Source organism: Tenebrio molitor, chromosome 3, assembly GCF_963966145.1.
Source record: "Tenebrio molitor chromosome 3, icTenMoli1.1, whole genome shotgun sequence".
NCBI classification, from domain to species: domain Eukaryota; kingdom Metazoa; phylum Arthropoda; class Insecta; order Coleoptera; family Tenebrionidae; genus Tenebrio; species Tenebrio molitor.
The window spans coordinates 4,404,168-4,423,784 of record NC_091048.1 but is presented as its reverse complement, the minus strand read 5'-3'; the positions used below and the strand labels follow the sequence as shown (position 1 = coordinate 4,423,784).

The window sequence follows — 19,617 nt, the reverse complement described above, 5'->3', positions numbered from 1 at the left end:
GTTAAATAAACGCGACAAAAAATTCTGATACAAAATTATCTGCGATGAAGTGTGAATGAGAAACTTATATAAATTAAATTTTATGAAAAACTAAAAAGTTAAGTAAAATGTTGTTTCAAAGGGATTCTGAAAGTCCATCAATTTTTGTATTACTAACATGCGATCCAAAAAAAAATGGTAAAAATCGACTTTAAATTTAATTTTTTTGTTCGACTCTGTCAGAATTTGAGAATTTGTGAACGGATTTTGATAAACGTCACAACTTGTCAAAACGAAACGTCAAGCTAATTTTAAAGCCATTTGGGACCTTCAGGTGCTCGTCGAACAAAAAAACGTTGTATTCAACTCGTTCGTGTGTAAATTGGGCCTTTTTTGGCCCAATTTACACACAAACTCGTCAAATAAACTACTATTTGTTAGGGGTTACATAAAAATGAACAAATTAATAAAGAACGAAATAAACTTAAAAAATTTGGATTTTCATCGCAATGCCTCATGAGGATTTCACAAAATTCCAAAAGTCTGTATTTCTGCAGTTTTTCTTTTTTTAAGCTTTACCACAAACCGCTGACTAACATTGTTTGTAAAGCCACTTCTGTTGTACTTGCGTGGGTCTTCTAATGATAGCAAAAGAAGTAACTTTTATTTGTATCGTCGCTGATTCCTAGTCTTCCAGATCTTGGGATATCTCTCACTCTTCCTGTTTCATTAAATTTTGCAACAATTCTGCTTACTGTGCTTCTAGCAGTTGAAGGTATTTCAAAATGGACTTAGTTAAATAAAGCACATGCTTCTTCATGACTTCGAAGTTTATCTTCGTAACCTACCATCATTAGAATGGCTATACGTTCTTTTTCGCTTAAACGAATTAAACGAGTCATTACTGGTGTGACACTGGCAAACTACTGGATTATAAACAACAAAAAATAGTTTTGCTTTTGTTTTGTTATTTGTTTTATTAAATCAACTGAAGAAATTTGTAAAAACAGATTCTCTTATTAGATGGCTTTTTGTGTTAATTTTTTAATATGTAGTTCATTTTACTAATTAAAATTAAAGTTTATTTCGTTCTTTATTAATTTGCTCATTTTTTTTGCAACCCCTATTTAAACTAGATTTTTATAATCCAGAAAAATAAGCTTTATCAAAGAATCTAATCGGAATCGTAGTTTCCCATTTTTTAAATACAATGAAAATTTGGAAGTGACGCACAGTTGACTGTTTCTCGCTAGCTTGGCTATACTTGGCTTCCCCGAACTTACTCAAATGAGCCTTTCACCTCGGAGCGTGTGACGTGACGGCGTGACGCAAATTTGCAAATCGTTAACGAAACGGCAAATACAAGCTACAACAATGTCAGTTGTCATGGTTTTGAATTTGCAATGCCTTATCGAGCCTTAGGACCGAGTTTCGTGAGTGGCCCCCTTATTCACTGCCCGGGAGTAATAATATATGAGGTGCTCCTAAAGAAGTTTTCATCGTCAAAATAATATGAAGAGCGCAAATGCAACAGTCGACTTATCTACATATTTAGCATAAAAAATGAGTTAGAGGTGGTTTGCGAACTGCAGTGTAAAGTTCTAATTATAAATCGACTTTTTTATCCTAAACCTAATGAAAGCATGTGTAAATGTAAATCTGTTGCTAAAAGAACTTGTCTTGCAAAACCCAACAAACTCATTCCGCTAATTATGACTATTTATGTTTATTATTTACATATTAACACAATCGTTTCATTCAACACTGATGGCAAAAAAATTATCAGTCAAAAATCAAAAACAAATTTGTTTCTGCTTCGTAGTTTGCTTTTGCATGTAAGATCATCAAACAGTGCGTGTAGTAAGCATATTTAAATCCTCTCCCTTACCGCCACTCCGACTTCGGTAGTTCGGATACGCCCTGCTACTACCCTGGTGGTGTCTATACCACCCTGTCGCCTAGCACCCCAAACCCCAACCCTAAGCCGAACCAGCTCAACCCCTATAAAAGATGGACGCGTAACCAACAACCACACCGAGCACCGTAGCCAAGAGCTTAGTGCGCCGCTTTGCATTCGAGAGGTGCCAGGCCGCCAACCTGGTGTGGATTTTTACAGGGATTTTCCCACACCATCACATCTTGATATGGCCACAGGTCTCATACCACAGGATAAGGCGAATGCTGGGTCAGTATTCACCCCTCAGTACCACCTACCGAATACCGTACCCATTCCGAATCTTCCTGTACTCGTGGCTGAAAAGGCGTTGGAGAAAGCCTCAGCAGCCGTCCTCCCTCGGGCGGAATGAAAACTACTACCTTTACCCTTTATCTGGACCAAATTTAAGGAATTTTATTCCTCACGCTGTATAATGGTTCTACCAGGAATCTTCAAGGATTTTGAAAAGCGCGAGAAATTATAGTTTTGTCTTTTTATAATTCATGCAGATATGAAATGGTTATGGTGGCATCTGGGATACTAAGTAAGACAGGAAATGATGTACATACTGGGTTTTGTTTAAACATAAACGCTATTAAAATAATCACAAAATGTGTTTATGCTTTCAGGAAAATATAAACTTGGATCATTAAATGCTATGCACCAGTTGTTCTGGAGTTGCATATTATACTTCGAACAAAGCACAAAAGTTTTTGGAGTTTGTAATTTAATAATTGTAGCATGTACGAACAAGTTTTTACATTAAAAGAGATCATTTTTGAAATTATTATTCACGAAGACAACATCCTACTTGTTTACATCCTGTAATAATATGTATCTCTGTAAGACTTGGTTTTTGCCCAAGGGCATTATCCCTCAATATTTGATAATTAATCGATCAGACCCATCGGTACACATTACATTAGACAATCTCAGCTACAGTCATACGATAATCTACAATCGGACTCACCTCTACCTCATTCAGTCATTCAAACGGTAAAACACAGGTCCGGACTCGGGTTTGCTCAATGGGACGGTACAAACATGTAAACGATATACACCTGACACATCTGTCGCAAATCAAAGTCATACAGTGACTCACCCGGGGGATTCCTCCCCCTAGCTTCTATCATGATGAGGTGCTCCAACCACGGGCGTCGTCTTCAGAGCGCTACGTTCCGGGACTGCGTTGGATGTTCTAGTAGCACCTGTAATAGCCCCGTGTGCAGTTTGGAGTGCACAGCCCGCCCGCAGCCTCCACAGAAGAAGACCGCCACGGCCAGCGTGTGAGCGCGATAGCTCCCTTCCATACGTTACACTGCCCCCTCAGTACCTGGGGACCGGGCTGACCTCATAACCTTACAATCCGCAACGTATGATCGGTGCATTTGGTTACCACCACCGGCCGTCCCTACGAGACGCGCCCGGTCAACGGCCTAGCCGTGTCATGAGCCAAAGGTACCCCACCCGGACATCCGGTGCTCAAGGATCATACCATGGTATAGGGAGGTTTTACGCATTAAGATACTGATTTATAGCCCAGGTTGCCCAAACCTGCTATCACCCAGTTACCGACACACCTGGTAACTGTATCTCTATTACCGGCTATCACTAGCCTAATTCACTACACCACTCCCGGGCCATAATTATTCACCTGCCGTCACTCTCGTACTCGTACCTTGGACAGCCCGTCGGTTGCAGCTGCCAAGCGACAGTGCCCCTGTCTCGCCTGTGGATCTCTTAAAAATTACCCCCGAGTCAAGGACCTTTCAGAACATAATTTATGAGCCACATGTTTGGGGTGGAAGAGGTAGTTTTTCTGTTTCGTTTTTAAAATTCTCTTACACCTCTTATTTAAATTTATCCTCAACGTAGGCATTGAAGAGTCGATTGTGAACGCACCACGGATTACGGATCACGGATCAGCTGTTTAAATCTAACCTCACTCTTTGCTTGTTGTTTGTTTTTTTAATCTGTTGACGAATAGTGCGTCAATAATCGACTTTTCAACACCAAATTTGAGAATACATTTTTAATGAACATCCGATATATGTTCCTTTTTTGCTACCAAAAAATGATGGTAAACAGTTATGTAAAAAACCTCAATATCTGAAATATTTAAATTAACATAGGTACTATTGTTTTTTTTTTCTAGTGGATAAGCCGTACTTAAAAAGCACAAATGAATGTTGTTTAAACACTGAACAATGACTTTTTCAGGCACGTTTTCTCATTGCTTGTAACGAATGTTTTAACACTACTTTTTCCATTGTTGTATCCACGACTATTTTTAGATTTCGACGAGAATTTCTTTCATTAATGAAATCATACACTTCGTTCACAGCACCAAGTGAAAAAAAAAACAATTTTTGGCTCATATTTCGTCCCATTTTTTTAACATTTCTTTTACTAACATTTTGAAATCGAGACTTTCATTGCCAAAAAAGTTTTTATTAAATATTTTAATTGATGTCTGATCTTTTTCCGAAGCATTCACATTTCACATTGACTTACGAGTGTCGGTTTGCACAAAACATATTTTGTTTGTATAACGTCTTTGTGAATAGTTTCATTGATTCAAGTTTCATGTGAAATAGACAAAATACACAAAAAATTTTAATGATAAAGCTTGGTTTTATAGGACAGAATGTGTGAATTCAGAAAATATGTCAACACTTTTTACCCCCTGAGAAATTTAATATGTGTGTGACCATTGGTGGTAGGAGACCATTATGACCAATTTTCTTTGAGGATATAATCCACGTCATTGCAAGAAACTAAAATTAAGATATGGAGGAAATTGTAGAATCATTTTTTGAAAAATTTGAAGAGGGCAAAGTAAGGGGGATATTTTCAGCAAGCAAGCACCTTATTGTACTCAAAAAAAAAACTAAATAGTCGGCATCAGTCGAAATACAGAATGCGCCCCACGTTAATGTGCCTTAATAACTCCTTGCGATTTCTATCTCTAGCCTTACCTAAAACAGTTATTTGTGTATCAAGGCCAAAAAGTGCATCTTTTTTCTCCGAGCTTGGATTTGCTAGTCGAGGCGGAGCCGAGACTTGAAAACAGGCGAGGACAAAAGGCACTTTTTGGTCGAGGTGCATATTAAATTTTTTAGGCAACCGCACAAACGACAAAGCAAAAGACATCCTTGAAAAAATTACAAATTCATTATAGTAAACATTTTAACTATAATGGTGCAACAAGAAGAAAATAATTAGTAAATACAGTGAAAATGTCTTATTTGCTTTCTTTTCACGAAGAAACATAAATCTTCGACTGGATGGTCGACATTTTCAGTGTTATACAGGTCGCCAGATTTTTTCGGAAGCAAGTCTTGTTTTGCACCGCTTACTTCGTCTACAATGTCCGGCGGCGTATCAGCCAACGCTTCGTCAATTTCACTGTCGCTGTCGCCTTCGTCAATGTTAATTTTGTTACTTTTTCGCCAAATAACCATTACCAGAAGTAAACGATACAACACTTGCAAATAAAACAATTTGGTTAGGTAAATTTAACTGTCAAATATTCGTTGATTTTCAGTCGGTTTATTCGGTTTTGTCGGTTTCGTTGTTAACTTACTAAATAGACAACAGGTGGTGCCACGGTCCATGCCTTGAAAAGTGCGTCCGAAAAAGAGTTACTTCTTGTCCTCATGGGAGTACGTAAAATTACCTTTTTCATTAAGGGTGCCTAAAAAATACTATTTATTCTATTTGGATGATTTAAAACAACGAATGGCAAGAGATTAATAACGCACAGCGTGTTCTCCAAAATGTTATACATAAATGGAATGAAAAACAAAATCAGAATGTCATGAAGAAAGTAGCAGACTTTCAACACCTTTTATAGAATAGAATTTGTAGAAATATGTAGAACATCATAAATTACTTCTTTTTTGATTCTCTATTCTTACAATACTTAGTGAAATTATGTCTAGCTGTGACATTTTTTGAGACAAATTTAGGGTTATTTTAATTATATGGTATCTCGTAGGGCTCTTGACCAGTTTTATTTTTAGACACCCGTTACATATTAATGACACATTGTGCCATAATGTGAATCAAGTTATATTGGCCTGTATAATTAGCCAGACAAGTATTGCTTTTTCATTATTAATTCTTAATTATTTATTTTACATTTATTTATTAATTACTACCTCGCAAGAGAATGTCATAGAGAAAATTGCATATTACATTTCGTCTGCAACTCATAACATTTCACATGAAACATTGAGTTACATTTCCGAATCAGACTCGTTCATCTGCCCCTTGCGGCTTCTTTAACTACCCTTTTTGCATCAGCGCAAAAGTGCACAACTTTTTCCAGAACCCATTCAACAACCTTAATTAACATTCTTAATGCGACCACACACCGCACCGTCACCCTTCAACTCTTCATTATTTTTACAACAAAACCGAATTTCTCTCGTTGCGCAACAACCGAACCTCTCATTTACCGCCGTTGTTTATTTAAACGACGCATTATGCACCGATCCACCAACTATTTGGAAAGTTCTGCGCAATCTGACCAATTTTTTTCTATTATCAGCGCCACTAAACGACGGCGAGCGCCTTTTAGCGCCAGTACGTTCCGATCCTTCGTCGGTCGTTGACGCGATTTTGTGGAGGACTTCCGCCACGTGGACGTGTTCAAATAGTTTAAAGTTTCCAACAATCACCACCAGATTAACGCGCCAAACTAGAGGTAAGTTCCCAAAAAAAAAAACTATCACTACTTAGATTCGAAAATGCCGAAATAATTACGAGGAAATTAAAGTTGGTGCGTATCAATCACGCCGCTCCAGATCTGTCAGATTTGTTTCTATTGGAAATGACCACCTGAAGAAGTCGTAAAGGTCGGAGGAGTGTCCCTCCGAGTCTTGTGCAGCGTTCTCGACACCAGATATTTACGACGGGTTCAAAGAACACGCGTGGTAAATGCGAAGGTGAAAGTTGTGCGGGATCGGAGGAATTAATTCATTTTGGGTTAATTGCGCCGAAAGTGAAAAATTTGGCTTGTTGATCATCCGATCTAATTAGTTCTTTGTGTTTAGAGAGCTTTAGAAATGATTGATTAAAGTTCATTGAGGAAATCTTGAGCCTGGAGCTGATTGAAAATACAAATCCCAACTAACAAGAGTAATCCAGGGAGACAAACAAATGATTTCTAATTAAAAACAGGACAGGTTTCTAATTGGTGTTGCTACCAGACTTCAGGGTCTCTGGAGATTTTTCCATTGTCGGCGCGAAATAAAATTTTTATTGACTGACATCGCGTGTTTATACAATTTTCGTTTATTACGCCTATAAATACGTCAAAAATGGAGCAATCAACAAACTTTCGCTGCTCAGGGGATTTCCCTTTCGACCGCTACTAATACCGGACTTAGTGCACTTGTTGTTCGTTGGGACTACCACGATAGATGTTCGTGATTCATTTTCGCCTCAATCGTAAATCATGTGCATTTGCAAATGCTGCGATTTTGTTTGTTTGTCCAGGTAGAATTATGGCCGGTGTAGATAATCCGAAGATTTATAACGAGCGTTCAAAACAATTTGTGCTCGAGCAGGCCGTGCTTTGACATTTCCTTCAGAAACATAACCTCATAAGCTCAAACAGTGAAAACTATTTCGTACTAAGAAAACCGAGAAAACTTTAGTTTCTAAGAGAAATAATTCACGCCACTGTTTGTTCGTTGAATAAATGGCGCTGACAGTTGATGAGTGTCCGCCATACTTTACACATTTTTTTGAACGCTCTGTGCCAAAGGACTCGTAAAACGGCTACGAAAGTGAATTAATGTAAATGTGGAATGGTGACTGATGATAACAACTGTTTATGTAATTTGCATATTAAAAACAACATTTGAAAGTTTTACGATCAGACGATCAATTAATTTATGAGTCATTTTCTCACTTAATAAGAATCAAATTGGACTATAAATATAGGTATCTGATCACTGCACAAAAAGTCAGTTCGTTTTTATTTAACGACTTCATACATTAATTATAATATCAATTCTCGTTTAATAAAATTATGAAATGAACGCGATTCAATTATATTTTAATTTATTATCTCTCTTTTTTTGAAAATGCCACAACCATCTCAGTGATATTTTAATTAAGATAAAGTTAATCGAAACTAATAAAATTTTAATTTTCGGTTATCTGAGAGATGATCTTAACTGTGATACTTTTTTAATCGATTTTTTGTAAAAGGAGAAATTTTATATTTCATACTATCATATTCATCACTATAAAAAAAGCTTGGACTTTCTGTTCAACTAAGATGAATTATAGCTCCTACCAGTCTGAGGTTAGATTTTTTTTTAATTATTATTTTGGGCTATTGTTCAAACTGGTGTATTCAGATCTGCTACAAATTTTTTATTTATTATTGATGCCTTGGCCAGCAGGTATTTAATAAGTTTATTAAGGCAAATATTCCAATATGAACAAAAAAGGCATTTTTTGTTCGACACTGTCAGAATTTGAGAATTTTCTCCTATGTGAACGGATTTTGATAAATGTGACAACTTGTCAAAACGAAACGTCAAGCTAATTTTGAAGATTTTAAGCGATTTTGGAGCCTTTTAGGGGCTCGTCGAACAAAAAAACGTTGTATTCAACTCGTTCAACTCGTTCAACTCGTTCGTGTGTAAATTGGGCCTTTTTTGGTACTCGTTGGCCTTTAAAACGCTCGTTACAAACTCATTAAATAAAGTACTGTTGTCTGTTGTGTGTTCCCAGCATCTAACTTTGCAATGTCAGCCTGTTTTAAAACATCTCTTGACACTATTTTATAATAATAGAATGTTTACATCAAGTGTATTATTTCCACCTGTAGCAGCACCTAAAGCAAAGAATGTAAAACAGAAATATTTATGTAATTTTACATAAAATGGATTGTTTTGGCATAATGGGAGGCCATGGAAATTTTGCATTTAATTTGATAGTAAAGCTGTCTGTTGAATTAGGTTATGTTTTTCCAAGTTTGAGGTTATAAATAGCGTCAATGTCTAGTGCATTGTTGTCAGTTTGCAATAGAAGAATACTCAGACATCGCGGGAAATACAGCAACATGCTATATGCCGTTCACGATTATTTTAAACACGCAGGAGGCCGCGATATTTTTTTGTTAGATTGGTGTCAGGTCCTGTCATATGACGTTTCGTTTTTAAATATTCGCATTGTTGTCAATTCCGTCATTAATTTAGTTAATAAGAATTTACCTAGAACTCTACAAATATGTATGTTTCATTTCATGTAACAACTTGGGAGCAGTGTTCGGTTGAATTATAACCTAAAATAGATTTATTAAGACAAATCACAATACTGCCAACTAAAATGTCAGATTTTCATAGATAGTCCGAATTTGAAATAATCGTGAATGTTTATATGTTCATTTTGATAGATCCGCATGTCAGGCACTTTAGTGAGGGAAATCAAACAGTGTCCAACGTTAAAAAAATAAATCATGGCCTTCCATTATGCCAAAACAACGTGAACGGTGTTTACGTGTGATTGAAGAATTTTTGAATAACTTTTGAAAAAAATTTCGATTGTAATTTTAGTAATGATTCAAGGACCACTAATTTTGTGTAAGTCGGATTCACTGAAAACATGCACAATTTTGCACGGGTGTGTAAATAAAAATCTGGTCAAGAATGCGATGTCACAAATTTCGTTTATTTCCTCTTATGAAACCTTGTAGCTGTCACCACATGCTGTTACTGTCGCCAGATTTCACTTCCAACTTGTAATGAAATGTCCTTTTTGTTCATTTTGTGCTCTATTTGTAATAAAGAACTAATTGGTTTCTAATGTCACAAAATGACTTATTCAATTGAACAAAAGGCATTTTCTACAGAAAGTTGCTTTATCAACGGGCACAGGACCAACGGTGAGTTATTATTGCAATGATTTGCTACTTAATTAAATGTTTTACTAGAGGTACATTCCTAGCATTTTTCAAAATACTCTTAGAAATTATGTACAGTTTTCCATACCGATTTTTTAAATTCAATAAAATAACAAATAATTTCCAAATAAGACAACGTAAGAAATTGAAACAATTTATTCTCAAATTGTGATATGTACCGAAACTAAATTTGACAATCAAGAAAATAATCCTAACACTAGAACTATAGCTCGTAAATAAATTTTTCATTTTTTAGAGATAAAGAAGCAAGAGGTAGTTGTTTTGTCTTAATTTTTATCGATTTTTGAATTTTTTATAGGATCTGATTCTAAGCTATTATATTAGATTTTTAAACACAAAATTGCCAAGAGGGGACCATTTAATGATAAGAAGCGGTTTATTAGCAACAACATTTTTTTGAAGACTTCATTTGATTTTTTCAAGCGTGAACGTTTCTTTCACCTTTGCCATTGCCACATTGATCACCAATATTACTAAGTGTCTATTCCACAAAATAACATTTTTCTTTCTATCTTAATTCTTTTTCAATTCTGCCCCTCCTTTTCCATATCTCTTTCATCGATCCTATCTCTTGTCCGTCTTCATTCAGTATTTCTCCCCGTTCCTTTCTCTCCCTCTCTCTCATTTCGCTACATCCATTCCACATGTGCTCAATTGTCTGTCTCTCTCTCTCTTCATAGCACATTCTGCACCTTCTTTGCTCTCCTCCATCCAATACCTGTTTTCTCTCTCCCCTTTCCCACATTTGATTCTCGGCATCATTTTTCTCTCTCTTGCATTATCTCTCCCCCGGTACTCCGGAATTTGCTCTCATATTCCTAGACTCTTTGATTCTTTTCCTTCTTTCTTGCTTGTCCGTGTCTTTGTCCTTTTCACTCAGCTCTACGTTCCTCAATCTTCCTTTTGCTCTTAATCTTTCCGCTTCTTCACTGGCATACCCATTTCTCTCTCTCCTTCTTCTCCGTTTTTTTTTCTTTTCTCTCCAGCATTCCGTTAGTATCCTACACACTTCCCTTCAAACTTTGTCGCTTTCTTTCCCGCTTTCTTCACTATGTAATCTGGCGTTTCGGTGTCCTCTCCTAGCACCCCTCTCAAATATTTTTTTGCACCTTCTCTACCTATTCTTATGCCTTTCATCCCCAGATCTCTGCCCCGTACATCAATACACTCTATCAGGCTTTCAAACATCATCATTCTCTTGTAATCACCTCCCCACTTTCTTTCTCCTAATCCCCAAACACATCCTACTTCCTTATTTGCTTTCCTCACTATCTCTCTGATATGTGCCTTATCCGTAGCTCTTTCATTGAATGTGTAAGCCAAGAACTCGTTTACTTGTTCTATTTTCCTTCCTTCCCAGTTCCGCTCATTCTCTTCACCCTTCCTCTTTCTCTTATTGAACACCATCATTTTCGTCTTCTCAAAATTTACTTCTAGATTTTTTATATCAATCGTTTATGGGATACAACTTCCTCTGAGTTTTGAGTGGCTCTAAACAAAGTAACATCCTTGTAAAGTTAAGGGTTTTAGAAGAAACGTTTATGGGACCACCTTCATCCCCATCATCCAAATCAGATTTCATAATTGTATTCATAATTAATACTAATTATCACAGACGTTTTGTCTATTAACCAATGTAAATTATCGTATCTTGTAAAATTATGCAGTTGAAAAACTACAAAACAATTGAAATATTCCTTGGAAGCATACTTTTTTATAATCATATCTCCATGTGAATCCACTGGTAGATTTATTCCAACTTTTTCCATTAAGAATTTCTGTTTGCTTTGTGTGGAATAAACGAAACTAATGCAATGTAGGAACAATAATAGCACAATAAAATAAACTTTCAGGAAAACGCTGCACCCTTTGTTGTTTAGAAGATGAGCACAACTGGAAAAATTTAATATGCTATCATAAAATACGAATTATTTTGTTTCGTTTAACTTTATTACTGACTTGCCACAATCCGCTCTAAATGGAAGAATAAACTCTATCTATGTAAATAGAGTAAATGATGTAAACTGGGTAAATTATTATTCTTATACAGGGTTATGATAAAGTAACGCACAAATTCAGAAAACGTAAAGTATTAATTTTTGAAAAAAAAATGCAAAAACACGTCAAACAGTGTTTAGAGTAAATTTTTGCTTTAAAGTATTGTTTAATTTATATTATTATTAAAATCAAGTTTATTTCGTTCTTTATAAATTTGCTTATTTTTTTTATGTACTTAATCCCTACTTAAACTAGATTTTTATGATCCAGAAAAATAAGTTCTATCAAATAATCTAATCGGAATCGTAACTTCCCATTTGACAAAAATATTAATGACGTCATAACTTTGACAAATTTGACCCAATTTTTTTTTTCTATATACATACGTTGAAAGACACTTTTGATGTGTTTTTGCATTTTTTTTCCAAAAATTAATACTGTGCGTTTCATGCATTTTGTGCGTTATTTTATTATAACCCTGTATATCAAAAGGGAACAATATTGGTAGAATTATATTGAATTCACTGTAATTGTTGTACTCAAACATCAAAGTAAATACTATGGTACTAATAAACACTTACATAACAAGTAAAATCAATCCAAATATTATGGATTTAGTATAATAAAGATAGGAGAAGATAGAATAAATCCCTATCAGTGCTAATAACAAAATTGTACAAACAGAACAGAGTAAATAAATTGTTTCGAGTCGTAGAATATTTTTTCGTATTGCGTACAATAACGACCATATTACTAAATTCAAAATCATTTAGTAAGGTGGTACTTTACAGCATATACAATTGTAAATACGTTGCTTAGGGTTTTCAATACTGTTCGGTTTTAGGCATGAAATGAGACAAATCACAGCGGAAATGTTACAAAACGTAAGGAATGCATGCTACTACCGATACGCAATTTGCCAAGAAAGAAACGGTGTCCATTTTGAACATTTGATGCATTAAATAGTCTTCAAGTTATAAAATGGGTTTTTATTTCTTAGCACGTAGGCTTTGAAAATATTCAGGAAACAAATAGTACGTTGTATTCCTTGCTAAGTAACCTTTCAAAGGAGGTGTCACCTGGCATACCCTTCCATTAAAAAAAAAAAGTTAGGAGTGGTTGCAAACTTCTAGGAGCAGATACGCAAAAACCATATACGCCAAAATGTGGGCAAGGAAAAACAAAAATCGACCTGTTTCGGGATTTTTTACAAAAACTACATATGTCCAAGTTATGAATTTTATTCCAGTTAAAGTTTCTACACTGTATTATCATATCTAATGTCACTTTTACATACTTTTGTATAAATGAAAAATTGTAGATTTTCATATAAAATGCAAAAAAGTAGTCGTAAAGCCTTCGAAAGTGGTTTCACTGCTATTGCAATTAAAAAGATGTAAACACACACTCATTCAGTAAAACATCACTTTTCTAAACTTGTTGCGAAATATACCTACAATAATCGACACAATCGACATAAGTGACACAATTGTTTTTACTGTCGAATATTTGATTTAAAGAAGCAACGACAGTAGCTTATAAAACATTAAAAATAGGTCAAATATTTAGTAAAAAACTAGATAACCTAACAACTAGGACAAGAATTATTACCCTTGAAGATGATTGATATAACGAACAAATTTAAAGTGGTGAGGATTACCTAATGTTGTTGTTATCATTTTACGTGTGCAAAAATATTAAGGTCAGTACTAAGTCAACAAATACATCAATTATTGTTATGACAATTACTAAATTCTACTAGAAATACAAAATATTAGTTACAAGACAACTATTGCAAAAATAGACATGAACAGAAATGGCTTTGGAGTCATTTGATTTGACGTTTTCTTGCTTTTGTTTTAGTTAATAACCCATTTCGTTATTACTGATACACCTAAGTATCGTATTCGTATTCGTATTCATTTAAATTTCCCCTAAAAGTTGGCGTTGAAGAGTCGATTGTGAACGCACCACTCGTCAGTGTGCAGAGTAAAAGTACAAACAACGTAAAAAGTGAGGTTACATTTAAAGAGCTGCTCCGTGATCTGTAATCCGTCGTCCGTTCACAATCGACTCTTAAGCGCCAACTTTGGGGATAAATTTAAATGAACACCCGATATAATTTCCCACTATTTTAAGCCTACCTATTACTTTCAAATAATTTTTTCTTTCTTGACTTTGTACTCTGAATCACTTTCCATGAAAGTTACAATGAATATCAAATTATTGTATGCCTTGCTATAAGTAGAAATTCATAGTAAATTTATTATTAAAATATACAAATCAAGACTAATGTGGTCGTTCTACGACATAAATAAATTCGAAAAAAAATAGAATACGCGACATCTGTTTCCAAATAAATAAAAATTTATTACCATAGATAAACTTGCTTCCTGGTGAGAACAACTATTTGATTACATTGACATTTATTTTATTTTTTTTAAATAAAATTCTGGTTTTTATTTTGTCCAATAATTTATTTATGTACATAATACTCTCAATTGGTTGATAAAATAACTGGTGCTAGAAATTGTAATGTCTGTAATTGTAATACATTCAAGCATCAGTTGTTTCCAGTTGAAATAAATAAAACTAACCGTTGCCTTTTTATCTTAATTTTGCTTATAAATTATTGCTGCTAAACATAAATTACTCATTCAAATTTGATCTATTTATAACCTTGCAGTGATCTAAATACTTTCTAATCCCTAAAATTTATTTGAACGCTTTGAAATTTGTATCATGACAAATATCCCAACAAAATTGACAACGCTCCACAAGTTATTCATATTTTATACATTTGTTGTTCCAACAGAATATTCTTATATGTATAAAGTATTTGGCATCTCACTATTTTTTGTACAGTCTGAAAAAAGGAACAGTTACAAAAGCCAAATTTATTAATGGCAGCGATTAATCTTAAAACGATAAAAAATACAAAATCGTTTCGATTTGTCGTTTTGCAAATTCTTGGAACACTCGAGCAGTATCGACCATGTGCATTAACCCAATTTTGACTGAATTATCGGGAAACAAGAAGAGTAAGAAATCCGCTTGTTGTTATTCAATTTGGGGGATTAAGTAACAGTGCGGAAACAAATAATAGATGAAAAAAAGATTTCATCCCATAACATTGACAAAACAAGCAACAGCGGATCCGACCTATTATTTGAATCCCAAAATAGCGAATTTTCTTGCATCTCGAGTTATATCTCTGCATAATAAAACAGTGCGAACGCCCTCATTCCGTAGTTGCATAAAATATGGAACATCGAAGTGTCTTACCCAGTTTAACAATTTCGTTTCAAAGCTACGAGGTTTTTTTCGTTTTTGTCCCGATTCCGTTTGGGGTGAATGATTTACAAGGTAGAGACTAGAGAGTTAAAATAAAGTTATCAGAGTTATTCAATCATGTTTCTTGTTTCATTTTTAAACTTACATAATTAGTTAAATAGGGCGGTAACACGTTGATTTTAAACAAATTTAATAAAAATTTATTGTAATAAATATTTTAAATGTAGATTTATTGTATTTATTGTTAAGTAATGCTAATCATTACCCGCAAGCGTGAGTAATGACTAGTTACTTCACGGATTAACCAATTGCAAAATTGGCTATAACACAGCGCAGTATTCATATATCATAAATCATAATTATTTTTTGCACTACCGACCTTTATCACTCGTTTCCCGCTTCGTTAACAGGCACAGTTATATCAACTTACCGTATCCATGTCGGTTGTTATGGAAACTTCGGCTCTCGTTTCCCCAACTTTTTCTCGATCTGTTATAAGGCGATTACCGACCTCGTGCGTAATACACTATTGAAGTATTATAATTCGCGAGTCTGTGCACGTTTTTTATTAAAGAGAAGTGATAAATGAGTTGTAATAGTAAAAATGATGGGATTTGTACGTCGTAGAAAAGGTATCGTATTCTACTCGCATCTACGAGGTTTACACGCTCGTTGAATAAAACGCCATTATTTACAGATTTATTTTATTTGATGGTATTGTACGTTTTACATCATAGAGAATATGTATTTTACAAACTTTTAATAATTACCCATCCTTTGACAAATGAAAACAGTACAGATTTTTTTAAAATATAAAACAAACATGCACTACACACTACTTGTGTGAGTGTTTTTTAAGGATTTCACGAATTAATGAAAACAGTTTCATTTAAGTTTTAGTGAAAATGTCACTATCCACAAAACAGAGATAATACGCACGCAATGAGAATAAGAGCGATTCAAAATTGATCTCTGGGGAAGAGAAACAAACTCTAAACCACAAATTCTTGCAATAGCTGTTTAATCGAAGAAGTCAATAAATTAGGGATTGTAAAATAATTTAGCTTATCAAATAATGTAGTCAGCTCTATAACTTAATATAATTTTTTTGCAAAATGAATTTGGCAAAATACAAAATTTGTATTGTGAGATCTTAGTAAATTTCAAAGAGGAAAAATGCAAGATAGAAAATAGTTCGCGCCGAAAGTTTGGAAAAATGAAAACATTTTCTTTTCCCTTCATTTTTTAAGAGAAACATTTTCTGATTATTTCAGTTTTTACGCTCATTTCCGTATCCGCGCAATAACATCAACAATAGTTTTTTAAGCGGTAGTCCCCATTTTTTTTTGCAGATTTGGACAGATTATTAAATCCTAATTATGCATGACCTTTGGATTGAATGTTATATCAATATGACATAGTGACTAAAAGTGAAAACAGGTTGGCCGTGAAATTCTAATTTCACAACGAAATTTCCAAAAAAAGATCTTCAGTAAAAAGATTATATTCACATGGCTAAATTTCGATATTTCAATATCAGAAAAGTAATTTTGATATTGGCAATTCTTTCTTTCAGTTACTCCCACTGTAGCTGGCCAATTGAAGTAAACCTTGCCATTGACATAACTATCGGGTATTCCAAATAGATTTGCCGGTTTGTTGTAAATCGTAGCGGCTAAGAGTTTCTACTATTCAGAGTGGTACCGCAATAAGGGTCTAACAAAAGAAAGTGCGACTACCGATGCGGATAACGTGTTGCCATTGTGATTTGACGCTTGTAGTAAATAATCAGTGGTTAAAAAATGTTTCTTGATTAAAATACTTTGTACACAGCTAGTAATAAGAATTGTTGTAACTACCGTAGAAAACAGACTATTAAGTAAAATTAAATAATGTACATCTTCGTGTACAGTACCTATATTGAATGAGGTTCGAGACTGTAAATAATAAATAACAGTTGAAAACTGATTTGGAAGCGCTGGAGACCTGTCACTGCTAACCACCGCTGTAGAAGTTTTACGACAAACCGGCAAATTTAATTTATTTGGAATTCCCTATACATAGAAAATTTAACGGGGTGAGATTGAGAGACTACGTAGGCCACTCTTCGGAGCTCCAAATTAACCACAAATTTAAGAAAGTTTAGTTTCAAAAATAAACGACCTTTCAATTTATTGTTTTAGGTACTTTGTTGATCCCGTGGTGAGTAACATTTTCTTATTAATTATTGTTTTTCGCTTTAAAACTTGAGATCTCAGAGTAATGTCACGTTTGTGACTGACAGGCACCGTTTACCTTTGATTATTACTGTTGCTAAACTACCAGGATAACCAATTAATCACCTTTAACTCAGCAGCGTACTAGCAATTTTGACCAAATTTTCAATCATTTGTATCTCGAAAAAACTTCTATAAGAAAAATTTTTTGTCTATGACTTCTTCTCATGATCACCAATTACCTGTTTCTTTTTCAAATTTATTTCAGAATCACCCTGTATAAAATATAAAAAAAGAAAAATCGACCTGTTCGATTTTACTCAGCGGGAAAGAATAGTATATTATATCATTAAGAGTAGAAGTGTCACTTTTTGTGCTAAGCCCAGAGATTGAAGACGGAAACGCAGTTGAGGGCGACAACTGGGCGAAGCACAAAAAGAGCTTCCTACTAGCACAAAATTTCAACTGCCGATTACGCAACAGTTGAAGATAAGATAGAAAACACTCCCAGATAAATTTGGAAAATGAAGAAGAAAGGAAATAAAAGCTGGAAATTGCGTTGAGGTCTTGCTTATTACACAGTTTTTGAAAAGCTTTACAGTATTCAAAAGAGGTGACGGTAGTTTCACAATTAAAAAGCTTCTTCCGGACAAAATTGATATCACTATTTATTCTGTCATGTAACTAAATTTGTGACCAAGATTCAATAAATAATGCCAACAATGGTTTTTTATCTCTTTTAAGAACAAAACCCTGCCGTAACAATAATTCATAGGTCAGATTTTGTTCGTGGTCAGTTTAATTTCAACTTTTAGTGTTTGTATCACAACTCAAAATTTTCCTCGTTCAGTTTATAATTTAAACAGTCTTGAATCTCTTTATGACGGTAAAGTTTTAACTTTTCAGACTGCACCCGCAGCGCAACTTTGCTTCTGGTCAAGATTTATGTGGCGAAGCAATTTACAACTTTCACGATAACACGAGAAATAAGTCGACTATTTAGATCAACAATGAACCTTTTCAATTATCTTTATACACTGCGCGTGTTAACGATTGATTTAATTGTCAAAGCTCGCCGACCAACAAAGGGCGAACAACCCCAGGCGCTATCTTGATCGGCTAAGTTCCGAATTAACACATTGATCAGGCGAACAAGGTCAGATAATTAGATTATAAAAAAGTCACGACCACCAAATGGGTCGAAATAATCCGTAATTTCCGGACTCGCCGAAATTCTCTCGACCAGGAACTGAGACTTGACACACTTTGGGATTGATTAAACGTTCGGCGGAAACTGTAAGGCATAATAAATTTCATATCTAGCGACGTAACGAGCCTAATATCAAATCAAATAATGATAATTCTTGCGCTTCCGTTTCACCGAAATTATATTTGGCAAAGCCCCAGACGGAACAACGCTCGTAATGTACGGATTTTATACAACGATGAGAAAAGGGTTTGGGGAAGGTCACAAAACGGAATTAAATGACGCAAATCTTTAAAAAAGTACTTTATCTTCTTAAGTGACGTAAATCGCAGGAAGTGATACAGAGTTGGGTCCGCTCCTTTGTATTAATTTTAGTTATAAATCAAGGGATTTCCGATATTTTGTTTTATTAAATAAATCAACGTCGCTGCGATAAACCCGAACAATTGGGTAAGGCAAAAAATGAAGGGCGAGGACTGAGGGAATTAGTTTATTAAAAAAAGGAGAAGATTGGAATCCGGGATGAGCGACTTCATTATTAACTCTGTTATTAATGTACTAATCCGCTAAAAGATTTACGTTGTGCTGTGCTGTGATAAAGAAGATATTTTTAAAAGTCATCAAGCAAAATTGTGTCAGGTGTTTGTCAACGATTTAACAATAAGGGTGGCGTTGCTTCAATTTGTGCTCTGCGCCGAACATAGCTACTTGAGAGCGATGGGCAATGGCGGAGCTTCCCCGACCACGAGAGCCCCAAGGAACGAATAATAAATGAAAAATCTATCCCTTCAAAAGAAGACCTTTAAGACTCGTTTTAACATTTACTTTTACCTGCAATTTGCTACATTATTTTTGCGTGCCAAATTCGTAAAAATCCGTAACCATTCGTTTCTTACAAGCACATGAGCATGGATCATTTATAATAAAATTTAAAGTAGCATTTGTTCCAGCTAATGAAATTTTAATGAAGATTCCGTTCATGGTTTATTAAGTCTTAAGAACTTCTCGCAATAATAGCTTCAAAGATGTTCATAGACTG

The 19,617-nt window shown here is 34.7% G+C and overlaps 1 protein-coding gene across 1 annotated transcript in view; it reads left to right on the top strand.

The window, feature by feature from the left end:
* The first annotated feature begins 6,468 nt into the window (after nt 1-6,468).
* The window catches only part of LOC138127358 (guanylate cyclase 32E), a 74,115-nt gene continuing 60,966 nt past the window's right edge, over nt 6,469-19,617 (top strand). The window contains exon 1 of the mRNA XM_069043402.1: nt 6,469-6,626. The gene's annotated coding sequence lies outside the window, so the exon portion shown is untranslated. The remainder of the gene's footprint in view (nt 6,627-19,617) is intronic.